Source organism: Paroedura picta, chromosome 5 (assembly GCF_049243985.1).
Source record: "Paroedura picta isolate Pp20150507F chromosome 5, Ppicta_v3.0, whole genome shotgun sequence".
Classification (NCBI taxonomy): domain Eukaryota; kingdom Metazoa; phylum Chordata; class Lepidosauria; order Squamata; family Gekkonidae; genus Paroedura; species Paroedura picta.
In genome coordinates this window covers 7676394-7692245 of record NC_135373.1, presented here as the reverse complement: position 1 = coordinate 7692245, position 15852 = coordinate 7676394, and positions in this window count along the sequence as shown.

Genomic DNA, 15852 nt, shown 5'->3' with positions numbered 1-15852 from the left:
CTTATATGTTGATTTGGGTTGATCATTCTGGAATGAGAAATTTCCAAAGACATGAGAGGAATGGTCTAAGGAGGACACAGTTCTGGGAGGGAGCTCAGGAAGATGTGATGTCAGGTCCTGCAGTGTCACAATTAGGTCAAAAGTTGGCCTTTCCAGTCCTTTCCTTTTCTGTGAGGTCAATGCTTTCTATAAAACTTCAAATTTTAAATTTCACATAGCATATTATTTCTGCGCTCTGTCCCTTAAAGCCTTAGTAGGCTTCTTCATGAGTTATTTTAGTATGCCGTGCTAACCCATTTATCCTTTTTGGGAGTTCACCTATTAACCCTACCTGAACAACCTGCAAGACTGCCTTGAGATTGTGGCTTCAACAATTGGATGGAACTCCCCCTTCTCAGTTCAGAAACCTCAGCCCAATAACTCCACTGCTATTCTCATAGCTGTACCTCCATGATTTAGTCTCCTTCCCAGGTGTGCCAGAACTACCATCAGGGCTGTGAAGCAGCCATCAACTGGCTGATCAACCTGGAGTTCCATGCTTCCTATGTGTACATCAGCATGTCCTACTATTTTGACCGTGATGACGTGGCTCTGAAAAACACAGCAGTTAAAGGAATCCGGGCTTCATACTGTTCAAATCTCTTGTCTTTCTCTTCTCCAAGCTATACATGCCCAACTCTCTTCATAAGGCATAGATTCCAGCCCCTCAAGCACACTTGTTGCCCTTTTTTGGTACATGTTCTAACTGGTCAATATTCTTCTCAAACTGCAGTGCCCAGAACTGGACAAAATATTCCAAATGATATTTTGTCCAGTTCTGGGACAACCAATGTTCTACTATCTAACCAATGTTCTACTATCAAGCCAGGTATCCCCCATCTTATATTTACACATCCCATTATTATTACCCAATGTAATGTTTTACACTTCTCCCAATTAAAATTCATTTTGTTGGCTAGCTAGACCCAATTTCCTAATCCAGATCTCCCTGAATAGTTGTCGTTTCCTCCAGGGTATTTAACATTCCACCCAATTTTGATCAATATACCCTCATCCAAATCATTAATGAAAATGGGGTGGAGACAGCTCTGGTTGCCCTCACATATATTCTCTGGAGGCATCTGGATCTACGTTGGTCTGTCCATACCATCTGATTTTCTGGCCAACTGGTTTCACGTTGTGGTGGATTGGTTCAAATGGAGTTGGCTGAAGCTAAATCCAGCTAGGATGGAGGTCCTTCAGCTAGGCTCATAAATCATAAATTATGTTTAGGTTGAACAGGTAAATAGATGGAGGTCCTTCAGCTAGGCTGATGTGCTGAGAGGGAGGGAGGTAATGCAACTCCTGGCTCTTGATGGAGTCCATTTAACAACTTTGACCACTGTCAGGATCCTGGATGTCTCTATATCTATTGAGGTCATGAACAGTGTGCACCAGAAATTTTAGACCCTTCACCAGGTATGACAACTTGCACCCTACCTCTCGACTCCCAACCTAGCCACTGTGATCCATCCAATGGTCACTTCCAGACTAGACCTCTGTAATTCACCCTGAACAGGTTTGTCCTTGAAGCTGCTCTGAAAACTCTATCCAAAATGAGGCAGTGTGGGTCTTTCCTGGGACCGCATGGAGAGTACATAATACATCTGTGCTCTCCCAGATGCATTGGTTCCAGATTACAGATCAAATCAGGTACATGATTTTGATTCTTCTATTCAAGATTCTAAACAGTCTGAAATTCTGTAACTATGGAATTACCTCTTCTGCTATACCCCCCAGAGTGCATTAAGATTGTATCCTGCTCAGGGTCCCTTGTCCCAGGAAAGTAACACTGGCCTCAACCAGGGCCAGTGGAATGTTTTGCTTCATGAAATCAAGTGGAATCTCAAGCAATTCCAGAGGGTCTGTAAGACAGAGTTGTTCCACCAAGCCTACGGTTGAGGCCAGGAAACCAACACGAACAAAGCACTGGCCTCCCTATCTGAAATTTGAAGCTGAGAAATACCTTGCATAAATCTGCCCAACATTGACCCTCTCCTAGAAGGTTATACTTACATTAGAGAGGCAACGTTTACACAAATGTTGTTGGCACACCTGTAACCGCTCTGCAAAGCGGTAGAAATAATTCAATAAGGGGTAGGTGGGTGGAGAAAGGGGCGGGGCGGGGCGAGTCCGTGATAAAAACTCGCGGTGGCTTTGCAGCTCCTGATTGGCCGCTCCGATTGTCACTCACTCTGCCCAGAAGGAGCCATGGGGAAAGGCTTGGGTGCGGGGGAAGGAGCAGGGCTGATGCAGGCAGTCTTGCTCTTTTACCCGTGCCGAAGCCGGCTAATGGCGAGGGGGGCCCACCTGGCGGGAGACACCGGCCACCATGCAAGAAAGAGAGTGCCTGCCTGCTGGTCACACCTCTGGGAGAGCCAAAGGCACCATGCGCCTGTCAGCCCCAATTGCCGCCATTGTCCCGAGACAAGGATTCCTTCAGAGAGCTTGCTGATGCCACTGCCGCCACCTGCGAGCCTGACCACCGCCCAAGGGGGGGGGCTGCCTTCCTGATGAGGTCATCCTGCTGTCCGAGGTTCGCTTTCCTGGCCCGCGCTACCCTCGCCTCTTCCTCACTGCGCTGCTCCTAGACTTCGGCCTGTGGGAAGGGTGGCCCTGCTGGGAGTCCTGCCCGAGCCCGCAGGGAGGGGGAGCGCGTGCTAGCGCCCATTGTATTTAGCAATACAATGTGCTTTACATCTAGTGAGATTATAAATTATGTTTTAGTTGTGCAGGTAAATAGAATCTTGATGATGTGGCTGATATTACTGGGTCACTGCTGTACTTGTTTGCATGTATGTTTTAAAAACTTTTTCACAGAGATAGAGTTTAACGAGATCTGAATCTGCAGGAAAAGTGAACAAATGAGATCAACATGGAATTCAAGAAGGATAAGGAGGGAGACGACTGAAGATGGTGCCATAAAAAAGCTGGACTTCTGTTCAGCTCTTAAGCCATGCCGAGGGTCAGGAGCTTCTGCACTGGCTGACCTGAGCAGATACGCAAATCTGCTCACCGGTCGCCCCAGGAACCGGGAACGGCATCCTGAGGGTCCTACAGATCCGTGGGGAGGTAGGAGGACCGAACTCCCCGGATTAATAGCGGCCTGTGCTCAAGGTCACGATGGCGTCTTTGTCGCAAACCACTTTACAAGCTTGAAACGACCAGCTGACCTTACATTCTTCCCAGACCATCATTTACCAGATCGACAGGAGCAGAAGCTGATAGAAGCTGGAATCTGCAACAGTAAGAATTGAAAGCTTTCTGGCTTTTCTCTCTCTTCTCCCACAAGCTCTTCCCTCCCCCCCCCCCCAACCAATTCACAAGCAAATTCCTTCTTTCGCCGAGTGAGAGACTCCCAGCTAATTATACCCATTAACCAAACAAAGAGAGTGCTTTGAAGATTTGTGGGTGAAAGTTCAGTGGGGGAATTTGACTTGATACGGAGATCGACAAACTAATAATTTGGGATCGCTCGAGCTCCCGCGAGACCTCACGAGACTTTCTGTTTATAATTTTTGACTGCCTAGAACTATGGAAGAATTAACTAAGGCACAGCTTTTCCATTTGTTATGCAAAGGAAACTCAAAGATACTGAAAGCAGTCAATAAGCTGGAAAAGGAAATTCGTGGGACTAAGGGGGAGCTTTTGGATGGAGCCCATGGTCCGGAGAGACCAGCTGATGACGTAGCTCAGCTAACAATAAATCAAGTGAAACTTCAATGTCTGGAAGTTAATCAACTGGAGGGAGAGAGTGCCAGAGATGTAAAAACCCAAAGTACCTTTGAAGAACCTGGGAAAACAGATTCAAGGAAGGAAAGCACCGAAAACCTGGAAGTCTATTCAGAGCAGGAAATGATTTGGATCAGCAAAATAAAAAGAGTCTATTCAAAAGCGACAGCAACTAGGAAGCTATCAGGAGATATTCCTGTGCGACCAGAGGAAGAGATCCAGATTGACAAAGGATTCAGAGCCTCCTCAAAGGAGACTACAAGCAAGAATCAAGTAAGAGATTTCTTTGGCCCCGACAGAAGGACAATCAGAAACACTCTACTATGGAAAAAAACACAATTTCATTTTCTGCGACCACCTGAAAGATGAGTTGAACAATGGAGTATTCTCCTGGCTTCCTGTGGGAAAGACACCAGCAGTAACTTTTAGGACAGGTCCAATATATGAAGGGAACTGACTTTATATCATCTAAGACAATAATAGAATATATCCTTATAATAGATTATACTCTCCTATGTATCAACAACTACTTTGTTAAGAAAGATGGTAATAACTCCTAGATCAGGATTAATATGCGATGGGAATTGTATATGTATGTCAATATGTATGCTAAAAGAGGATGACAAACCATATTTCATAGGCATTAACAAGACGGCAGTAGTAATTCTTGGGTCAGGGCCAATTTATGAAGGAGACTGACCTAATATCATTTAAGATAATAACAGAATGTATTCTTATAACAGATCATATTCTCATATGTATTAACAATCACTTGGCTAAGAAAAATGGTAAAAACTTCTAGATTAGGAATAATATGTGATGGGAACTGAATATTTATGTTAAAAGAGATGGCAAACCATATCAGCTGGTCGCTTTTTCTTCACAATTTCTCTGTAAATGCTTTATATAATAATAAACAATAAAATTATTTTAAAAAAAGAAGGATAAGGATAATTAATTGATGGTTTTTATGTTTTAATTATTTGCAACTGTTGTGATGTTCACCATCCTGAGCCAAGAAGGGGTGGTATATAAATGGAATAAAGAAATAATTGAAATGAAACAAGTAGAGTGTTCTACATTTGGGACATCAATATAGAAGCATGCATACTGGATGGGAGATACACTTCTGGGTTGCAGTGTGTGTGAACAAGATCTTGGGGTACTTGGGGACTGTAAACTAAATCTGAGCAGACAGTGTGATGTGGCAGTAAAGGAGGCGAATGCAGTTTTGGGCTGTATCAACAGGGGTATCATGTCAAAATTGCAAGATGTCATAGTCCTACTGTATACTCCATTGGACAGACCACACTTGGAGTCCTGTGAGCAATTCTGGAGGCCTCGCTTCAAAAAGGACATGGACAAAATTGAGAGGGTTCAAAGGAGAGTGACCAGGATGATCACTGGGTAGGAAGCCCTCTGAGGAAGGGCTGAAGGATTTGGGAAAGTTCAGCCTGGAGATGAGGAGGCTGACAGTAGACATGATTGCTGTCTTTAAACGTTTGAAAGGTTGTCTCTTGAAGGAGGGCAGGGAGCAGTTTTGCAGGGCCGCAGAGGATAGCATCCACAGTAATGAGTTTAAGCTATTTGTAAAACAGGACTGGCTAGATATGGGAGGGGGGGATTCACAGAGTAGTTCAGCAGTGGAATCAGCTGTCTGAGTATGTGGTGAGCACTGTGAATCTGGGTGTGTGTCTCATCCACAAAAGGTAACTAATAACTACATACTTTCCAATGCTCTGTTATTTTGTAGCTCTATTTTCTTGGAGGGACTCGGTCAGGACCAAGCCCCAACAGTTTGCAGGGTGGCTTTGGGCCCATCATCCCAAAAGGTTGTGAGGATAAAAAATCAACTGCAGACATATGTCCAAACGAACAGCAGTGGGGCAAGAATCGATAATAATGAAACATAGTATTTACTGTGCAACCCATAGCAGAGTTGGGTCAAACATGATTTCTATGTGCTTAGAGTCTAAAAACTCTGCAGAGGATTGCATTATTCTGGTGAAATCATGGGTGGGATTCAGCTAAGTCCTATTGAATTCAATGCACATAAAACTCTCTTATCTGCAAACCGCTCCCACGTGAGCATTAAAAATAAAAGAGTAATAAGTAAGTGGGCAGAGAAAGGGGCAGTTGAGTCTGGGATAAAAACTCGAAGGGGTCAATTGGGAGCCATGAAGCACGTGGCTCCCGATTGGTCCCTTGGCACGTCTCAGATGTCAGCGGCCCGACCAGGTAAGCGGCATGACCGCGTGAGATTTGGCATTTCCCTGCACTGAAGCCAGGAGCCTGGAGTGGGAGAGGGCTTTGTGGCTGGGCAAGGAGATGGGCCAGCACGTTGCAGATGCAACAGCCCAGCTCCTTGCCCGGCTACGAAGCCAGGAGCCTGGGGCAGGAGGGGGCCGCGAAGCCAGGAGATTTGGGTGGGAGGGGGCCGCGGATAGGGCTTCGCCCAGGGAGGGGGGGCCCTAAGGAGGCCTCCTAACGCTTGCTGTATTTAGGGTACAGCAGGATTAAGTGCTAGTTCATATATATTGTAGCTGAAGTTCCACATTTGCTTTTCCTTCCTTCCTTCCTTCCTTCCTTCCTTCCTTCCTTCCTTCCTTCCTTCCTTCCTTCCTTCCTTCCTTCCTTCCTTCCTTCCTTCATTCATTCATTCATTCATTCATTCATTCATTCATAGAGATATATATTCCTCTCTTCTCTTACAAAGGAGGACAAGGGCTGTCTCACAACAGTTTAAAAAATATTTCATTATCAGAAGTGTCATTGCTAAAATATACCCAGAAAAAATTCACAAAAAAAATCTGGCAAACCAATTGCTGCTGAAAACAAAAGGAGTAACTAAAAACCTGCTGTGTCAATTCCATCTTGAAGCCCCTGCAAAACCTTGATATGTCTCTCAAGACATTAGTTTCTTCTGATAAAGTATTCTACCATAATGGGGCAATGATGGTAAAGGCTGGCGGAAGCAAGATGGTTTCCTAAAGAACAGGTAGTGTTAAAAATATTGTGTGTTGATGAGTGCAAGCAACATTGGGGACGGATTTATAATGGGAAAGGTGGTCCTTCAGATATTCTGGTCCCAAACCATTTAGTTCTTTAATGGTTATAACCAGCACCTTGAACCTAACCCAGAAACAAACTGGCTACCAGTGCAGCTGCCTCAAGAATGGCTGCACATGAGTAGAACAAGATCAGCCAGTCAACACACAGTTGCTGCATTCTGGACCACCTGAATGTTCTGAAATATCTTCAAAGGCAGCCCTTTGCAGATTATATTATGGTAGTCCAGTCTGGAAGTGACTGTGATATGGATCAAAAGCAGACCAGGCCAAATAGGGGGCCAGTTGGCAGACGGTGAAGATAGGGAAATGCTTGCTTTATCAAGCTGGACATCGATGGCTTTCCCCTTGGCAGGCCAGTTCTCCATTTTACATCTTAAAGACCTCTTTGCTGTATGAATCTATCATTGCAGCAGTGCTCCAAGTGCTGGGGCCTTATGAGTGAGGACAGAGACGTGTGGGGATAATCCCATTTAGAGTCTACCGCCATTCTGGAGGGGAATGTTCCTTGGCAGGTTGCATAACCTATTTGTTCTCTAACCTATTGCTCCTCTCCAGCTTCAAGGCTATGGTGTGCTGGAGCTGACCTCAGTAGGTAAGGATGCTCCTGAAATGACTCCTGAGCCAATGTAATCATCTTTCAACCAGCCATACAAATTATGATCCCATTTGTCACTAGCTGTTAATGAAATCCATTGTTCAGAAGGAGAAGAGGTCCACATGGAGAAGCCTGTGGCTTTTCCGAGATAATCAACTCATGTCAATTTTTCCACTGTTTGCCCAAAGATACCCCTTGTATTTCTTTGATTCTCTTTCGAATTAAAAAAAAAGTTGGCAAAGAAAGAAGGAGGAAAAACAAAGATGATGTGCAAGGAACATTGGCTTATTTCAAAGTTTTATACCCTGCCACTCACCCTTTGGGTGTTTAAACTGCCTTATGAATACTGTGGAACAAAAACAAGTTTGGTCTTAATGAGGTGGGATTCCATATGCAGTTCTTTCACCATGTGGGAAGGGACAGCCTTTTCTCCTGCAGCAGACGAGCAATTGATGGTTCTTGTTTCAGAATTGTGGTTGTTAGGTGCGAAGTCATGTCCGACCTATCGTGACCCCATGAACAATGATCCTCCGGGCCTTCCTGCCTTCTACCATTCCCCGGAGTTTATTTAAGCTTGTACCGACTGCTTCAGTGACTCCATCCAGCCACCTCATTCTCTGTCGTCCCCTTCTTCTTTTGCCCTCAATCAGTCCCAGCATTAGGCTCTTCCCTAGGGAGTCCTTCCGTCTCATGAGGTGGACATGCTACAGTTTCTCTACAACTTTCTTTAGTTGTGGTGCCCAAAACTGAACACAGTACTCCAAGTGTGATCTTACCAGACCGGAATAAAGCCGTAACACCACTTCACGTGTACTGGACAATATACTTGTTTTAATAAAGCCCAAAATCCCATTTTCTAATTTAGCTACCAAGTCACACTGCTGACTCATGTTCAGTGTAAGATCCTTTTCACATTTGCTACTACCAAGCTAAGTCTTGTCCACCCTATAGTGTTGCATATGATTTTCCCTACATAAATGAAGAATGTAATCACTATTCAAATTGTTTTTATTCATTTTAGTCCGTTTCCTAGACTGTCAAGATAACCTTGTATTCTAAATCTGTCTTCTGATATGTTTTCTATCTATCCCAGTTCAGTGTCATCTGCAAATTTAGTAAGTACTCCCTCTATTCCTTCATCCAAAAAATTTATGGATATGTTGAACAACAGAAGGCCCAGGACAGATCCCTGAGGCCTCCACTTCTCACTTCTCTTCAAGAAGATGAAGAACCATTTACAAACTCCTTTGGGTAGAATCAATTCACCTAACAGTAATAGGATTCATGGAATAAGAATTATCGAGTTGGAAGAGGCCTCCTGGGTCACCTAGTCCAACCCCCTGCATTATGCAGAACACTCATGATTTAATTGTTTATATGTTTTAAGTCTATTACTTATTAAGTGTACTGGATGGCTTTCATATGCAGATATTCATGATTGGGAGAGCTGTGTTATTACCATTTTCTTAAACGTTGTCTATCTTGTATCTACACCAGACTTTCTCAGCTTTTGTATCCACTGAAAACTCCAGAAATATTCTTCAAGCTTCAAAAAAACCCCAAAGTGATGTAATTGTGCAGAATATAGTTGGGAAGCATAGCTGTGTATGTGCCCACCTAGGGAACCTCCCCTTCTCACCCCCTCCAGACTCATTGTTGGCCATTTTTGGATGGGAAGGGTGGGTCGATATGATAAATGTGTAACAGATTTAATATATATATTTAAAAACAACAGCAGATCAGATCTTGAATAAATAATATAACAGAATTTTGAATATAAAATTCTGAAAATGTTATATTTTGCTTTAGGATGCTTTGGGCTGATCCTGCGTTGAGCAGGGGGTTGGACTAGATGGCCTGTATGGCCCCTTCCAACTCTAAGATTCTGTGATTCTGATTCTGTGCTTCTGAAAAAGCTGAAACTCCATGTATGATACAAGAGGAGGGAGAATGTAGTTTGTTGGAGGGTGAAAGAACTTCATATGGAAGCCCACTTCATTAAGACCAAACTTGTTTTTGTTCCACTGTATGCATAAGGCAGTTTGAACACTCAACCAGTGAGTGGCAGGGTATAAAACTTTGAAATAAACCAATATTCCCTGTACATCATTTTTGTTTTTCTTCCTCCTTTCTTTTCCAATTCTTTTTTCACTCTGAAGAGAATCAAACAAATACAAGGGATATCTTTGAGCAAACATCAGAAAAACTGACATCACATGAGTATCTCAGAAAAACCACAGCTTTCTCCATGTGGACCTTTGTCCAAATCATCACCTTTTCTTCAGAATAATGGATCTGATTAACAGCTAGCAACAGATGGGCTCATAGTCTGGATGTGGCTGGTTGAATGATGATTACATTGGCTTAGGAGTCACTTCAGGAGCATGCTTACCTACTGAGGTCAACCCCAGTACACCATAGCCTTAAAGCTGGAGAGGAATGATATGTTAGGGAATATAATACTACCTTCCAGGAATGTGCCCCTCCATAATGGTGGTGGACTCTAAATGGGATTGTCCCCACACATCTTTGTTCACACTCATAGCGCACCACCACTAACCTTAAAGCAGTGGTCCCCAACCTTTGTATCACCAGGGACCGGTCAACACTTGACAATTTTACTGAGGCCTGGCGGGGGGGGGGGGTAGTCTTTTGCCAAGGGACATTGCTGCTGCTGCCTGAGCCCCTGCTCCACTTGCTTTCCTGCCAGCGCCCCTGACTTCTCGCTGCGCGCTGGGGGGCATTGCCAGCAGTAGCTGCGCAGTGCCGCACCAAGGGGGAGCCCCAGCCATGGCGGCCGCCGGAGAGCACCAAAGGTGAGCCAGCAGCAGAGTGGCAGGAGGACGAGGAGCTGCGGCCCGGTACCGACCGGGGGTTCAGAACCACTGCCTTAAAGCACTGTTGCAATGATGGCTTTATAAACTGAGGAGGTCTATAAGACAGAGAATGAAGAAACAGCCTTATACTGGAAATTCCATCAATGTCCACTTTCGGTAGAAAGTATTTCCCTTTTTTCACCAAGCCTGCAAAATACCCCCTATTTGCCCTGGCCTTCTTTTGCCAGAGTGATCCATGTCAAGGTCTCCTCCAGACTGGACTTCTACTCAGGAATGTCCTTGGAGATGTTTCAGAAAATTCAGATGGTCCAGCTATACCATTGAGGCTAGCAAGGCCCTCCGGGGGGTCACTGCTCTGCACACATAGCTCTTCAGGGAGGCCCCCTCAAACGGGGGAGGCCGGCATGCAGGCTCAGCCTCCCCCCAAAAGGATCTGCCTACATGCCCAGAACTGCCAGCTGAGATGATATAACAAAATGACCAATCAGTACGAACATGATAATGAAACATAAAAGAAAGGATGGGCTCGGTGGAAGGCTACCTGACCATCCAAGAGGAGAGAAAAGAGGTGGCAGGCAGTACTGCAGTCACCTTTAAAGGGCCCCATCCAGCCTGGCCTCCTCACTTCCCTGCTATGCACCCTATGCGTCTCCAGTGAGTGGCATGCAGGGCCTTATGGGGGCTTTAGGCCTCCAGCCATGGCCTTGGATTGGTGTGCCTTCCTCACAGCATGGACTCTGCCACCACCTCAATCTTGAAACCAGGGTAAGTGTCAGCCATGTTTCACAGAGCCACCAAGACCATGAAGTGCTGAGACCATACAAGTGCATTCCTTCAGAGCTTACACTGGTGGACAGCAAATTAATCCCAGCATGAGGTAGATTCCTCGATGGAATACAAAAGTCGTGTTCCATGTCGAGATGGAAATGTTTTGTTTGAATGTCCACAAAGACTGATCTGAAGGCAACAGAAAGACTGAAATGCTGCAGGCCTCATAACTGGAGTTCCCCCAAATTTGCTTTGATGTATTTCTCTTTTTTAGCTGCTTACATATGTCACACCCTTCCTGGTTTACAGCTCCATGTATTGCACAAATTAGTTGACCTAACTTGAATTCAGCTGCATTCATCTTCCCAATTAAGTTCTACTAAACTGCATGTTCTCAACCATCTTTTGAAATATCTAACTACTACGGGTACAAATCCGGGTGTTCACTTGTGAAATGGAGAGAGACAGAATACAAGCAAGTTAAATGCACCTTATAATTATTTGCTATGTATTTATTATATTTAATAATCATCCCATATGCAGATAACCTCTGAGGCTTATTGTTAAGTATGTTGAGGTTGGGTATAAATATTAATTTAAATCTGAAATATCGGGCATAAATATATCCCTGGGGTCTAAAGCTATTGTTAAATAAACCTCTGCAACTCCACCAAGCCCCAGTCTTATATTTTTATGTGCAGCTTATCAAAAACTTCAAGAATGTATCTCTAATTAACCTCCAGAAATTAAAGAATGAGGTCCAGCAAGATGTGGAGTTGGATGGGGGGGGGACACCTATTCATGGTTTGAAAGAATATCTGTGATTTACTTATTTACTTATTTATTTATATGCCATCTTCCTCAAAGATAAGAGTGAATGTACTCCTTTTACAAGGAAAGCCACTAAAAGAATCCAAAATGCCATCCAAAACTTTGATTTTCTCCCCCTTCTGTCAAATTGATGTAACTATTGTTATTTGGTTTGCTATTGTCTCAAACCTTAGAAAACTTTTTGATTATTTACACCTTATTAGTATTTGATTCTCTACAGAAGACACAGTTCCTTATTGGAGTGGGGTTTAAAAAAACAGCTCTTTTTCAAATCAAGCATAAAAACTCTCTTGAAAATGTGTTTGTTTCCACCCCCTCCCCTCCAAATTTCAATTCAGCTTCCTTCGTGATATTCCTCAAATGTTCTTTGAAGGGAAACTGTAATTTTCCCCATCCTTGGCTCTGCACATACATATGGCAAATAATGACATTGACTCTTTGGCATCAAGGTGACTTCTGGCTTTTGCAATCAATATTTATCCTTCACAGGATTTAACCTTTCCTGATTGGCAATCATAAGGGTACCCTTGATCAAGGAGGCATTGTATTTGATCATCCAACCTTGCTATGCCAGGAGTGAGATACCGTATAAATACAGCTGATATGGCTCTTCCTTTCTCACCCCAGTGACTTCATCTTTGACAGTACCCAAAAGAAGCCAAGATGAAATTTCAACTTCTTGCCGCTGTGCTTCTTGTCTTTCTCCTTTGTCCACAGGACAGTGAACAGGTAAGACCCCCTTTTACTTTGAACAGTACAATATGATATGTTTTATTAAGGTTTATTAAGAATGTTAATTTAGAAACAGGACAGAAAATTTTGAGTCACACAAAAACTCTTCTTTCTATAGAAATTATATCCGTTTACAAAACTCCCAGGGTTTATTTTTTTGTTGTGCTTTTTAATATATTCTCTCACCATAAAATGAGAAAAAGGCACTGCTGTATTAAGGGAATGATTTACAACTAGTAGCAAATATTAAATGTGCACCTATTTCTTATTGACCCATTATGCACGGGGGTTTTAGCGCACATTCAGGGTGGAATGGCGGCGACTAAAATCACTGATAATGCATGGTGCCGGCTGCAGCCGGCTGCAGCTTCGGTGCATGCCTCCGAAAAAGCCGCGTCAGCGAAACGCGGAAGAAAGCGCAGCTTCCGGGTGACCGGGGCGCAACCGGACGTCGCGCTGGGATCGCCATGTGCATAATCGGTTACTCTGGGTTTTCCCGCCATCGCACCCTGCCCCGTGTATAACCGGTGTGTCTTCCCCCTCCGCGTGTCTTCCCCCTCCGCGTTTTCCATGTGACCCGAAATCGCCGTTTCGGCAGCCGTGCATAATGGGCCATTGTCACTCTCAAAAACAAATGTAAGGGAGGAAACAATCAGATTGTGCTGACTAAGAATTACATTAATATCTGGAAGTACAAATAATTGACTACTTACTTTCTTAATTTAGGCACCCAATCCCATAGTGGTAAGTATTAAAAATTATCAATCAATTATTCCGTCTTTAGTGTTCTTAAAGGATTGCATGAGTATTTTCTACTTCTAAACTGGATAGAGTGCTATTTTGTGATGCAGATAAATGGATCAACCAGGCGACAGGTTTCTGACCCCACCGTCTCTCCACTGAGCTAAGATTTAGATAAAATAGAATATAGGTAGAATAATAATATGAATCAGGGTAAGATACCCATACAGTTCATCGTCAAAGTCAACTCTACTTCATTGGTCCCAGGGTGGGTAAACAAGGCAACCTGGGGAAAAGATGATAAATTCCTATCCCGGAAATAGAGGGGGCAGTAGACATCCATCAATACATATGGATAAATGTGTTTTGAGGGATGGCCCAATAACAATATGCTTTGTTCAACAAAGAAACAAACCAAAGCAAAAAGCACAGTAAACACACAGTTTTCAGGGGGAAAGCATTTGATCGAGACAGAGTGAGATTTAGCATTATTATTATTATTATTATTATTATTATTATTATTATTATTATTATTATTATTATTATTATTATTATTATTATTATTATTATTATATTTATTCTCTGCCACTCCCTTGCAGCTTGTGGCGGGTTACAACATCCTAAAATCCCCGTTAAACCCCAATAAAACAATAATAACTTTCCCAGCATTACCAACATGGCAAGATCGGCAACTCAACTTCCCCCCCTCCCACTACTGGCGGGTGGAGAGGAGGTCCTGATGATGTTTACTTCAGGTCCTGATGATGCTTACTTCGGGTCCCAATCCCAAATCCCAGGGGGGGCATAGGTCTATATTATCAGCCTTGGCCACAACCATAAACCTGGAGGAAGAGCTCCATTTTTCAGGCCCTGCAGAACGATGAAAGATCCCACAGTGCCCGCAGCTCGCCCGTGAGCTCATTCCACCAGGCGGGGGCCAGGACTGAAAAGGCCCCGGCCCTGGTCGAAGCCAGGCGTGCTTCCTTATGGCCGGGAATGACCAGCAGATTTTCACACACAGAGCGCAAGGCCCTGCAAGGGGCATAGGGCGATAGGCAGTCCCTCAGGTATGTGGGTCCCAACTCGCGTAAAGCCTTGAAGGTTAGAACCAAATCCTTGAACCGAATCCGGGCAGCAATTGGCGACCAGTGCAGCTGCCTCAACACTGGCTGGATGTGGGCCCTCCAAGGTGTGTCAGTGAGGACCCTAGCAGCTGCGTTTTGCACTAGCTGAAGTTTCCGGATCAAGGACAAGGGAAGGCCCGCGTAGAGCGTGTTACAGAAATCTATTCTGGAGGTGACCGTTGCATGGATCACTGTGGCTAAGTGTTCGGGGGACAGGTAGGGCGCTAGTAGTCGGGCCTGGCGAAGGTGGAAAAATGCCTGGCCTGCTACTTTTTTGACCTGCGCCTCCAAAATCAGGGAGGCGTCAATGATCACACCCAAATTCCTGGACTGGGACGCGATGGTAAGTTGCGTCCCTGCCACGGTGGGTAAGCGCGCTTCCTGGTCCTGGCCACTATGACCCAGCTACAGGACCTCCATCTTGGAGGGGTTGAGTTTCAGGCGACTATGCTCGAACCATTCCGTCACCGCTTCCAAACATCTGGCAAATGGTTCCGGGGGGGAGTCTGGACGGCCGTCTAAGAGGAGATAGAGCTGGGTGTCATCAGCGTACTGGTGGCAACCCAGCCCAAAACTCCGCACCAGCTGGGCCAGAGGATGCATAAAGAAGTTAAACAATGTGGGAGAGAAGACCGTGCCATGGGGGACCCCACAAGGAAGTCTGTAGAAGTGCGAGAACTCATCCCCCACTGCTACCCTCTGCTACCCTATTTGTAGATGTAGATCTACAAATGTAGATGTTCATAAGCATAATAAAATGTAAAAAATCCAAAAAATAATGTTTTAAAAGCTTAAGTGAATGAGAAGTGCAGGTGTCTTCTTAAATATCTGTCATGGGTATAAGGCTGGAACCTTGAAAAATATATGAATTAATGCATTTTCCCCCTCTCACTATATTTAGGGTACGTTCTTGGTGAGTATTTTAAATCCTTTGTAATTTTTCTTCTTGATTCATAATATATATTTCTCTGGAGTTTAGATGATGCCCATAAGATGGAATATAAGTGGAATAAAAATACGAAATATTGTAAGATACCCATACAGTTCCTCTATAAAGTCAACTCCACTTCATTGGTCCCAATGTGGGAGAACTGGTGAGAGGATTATATAATTCCTATCCACGAAATAGATTGTGTGGGGGGGTATACATTCATCAATACATATGGATAAATGTGTTTAGGCGGAGGCCTGATAAAAATATACAGTGTTCAACAAAGAAACCCAACAATGCAGAAACCACAGCAAACACACAGTATTCAGGGGGGAAGCATTCAATTGAGAGAGAGAGATTTAGCATACTGCAGAGAATCTGAATTTTCAATACTTTCAGTTACATCTGGGGAATATTCAGCGTTCCCCATCACATCACTGCAGAAAGCACC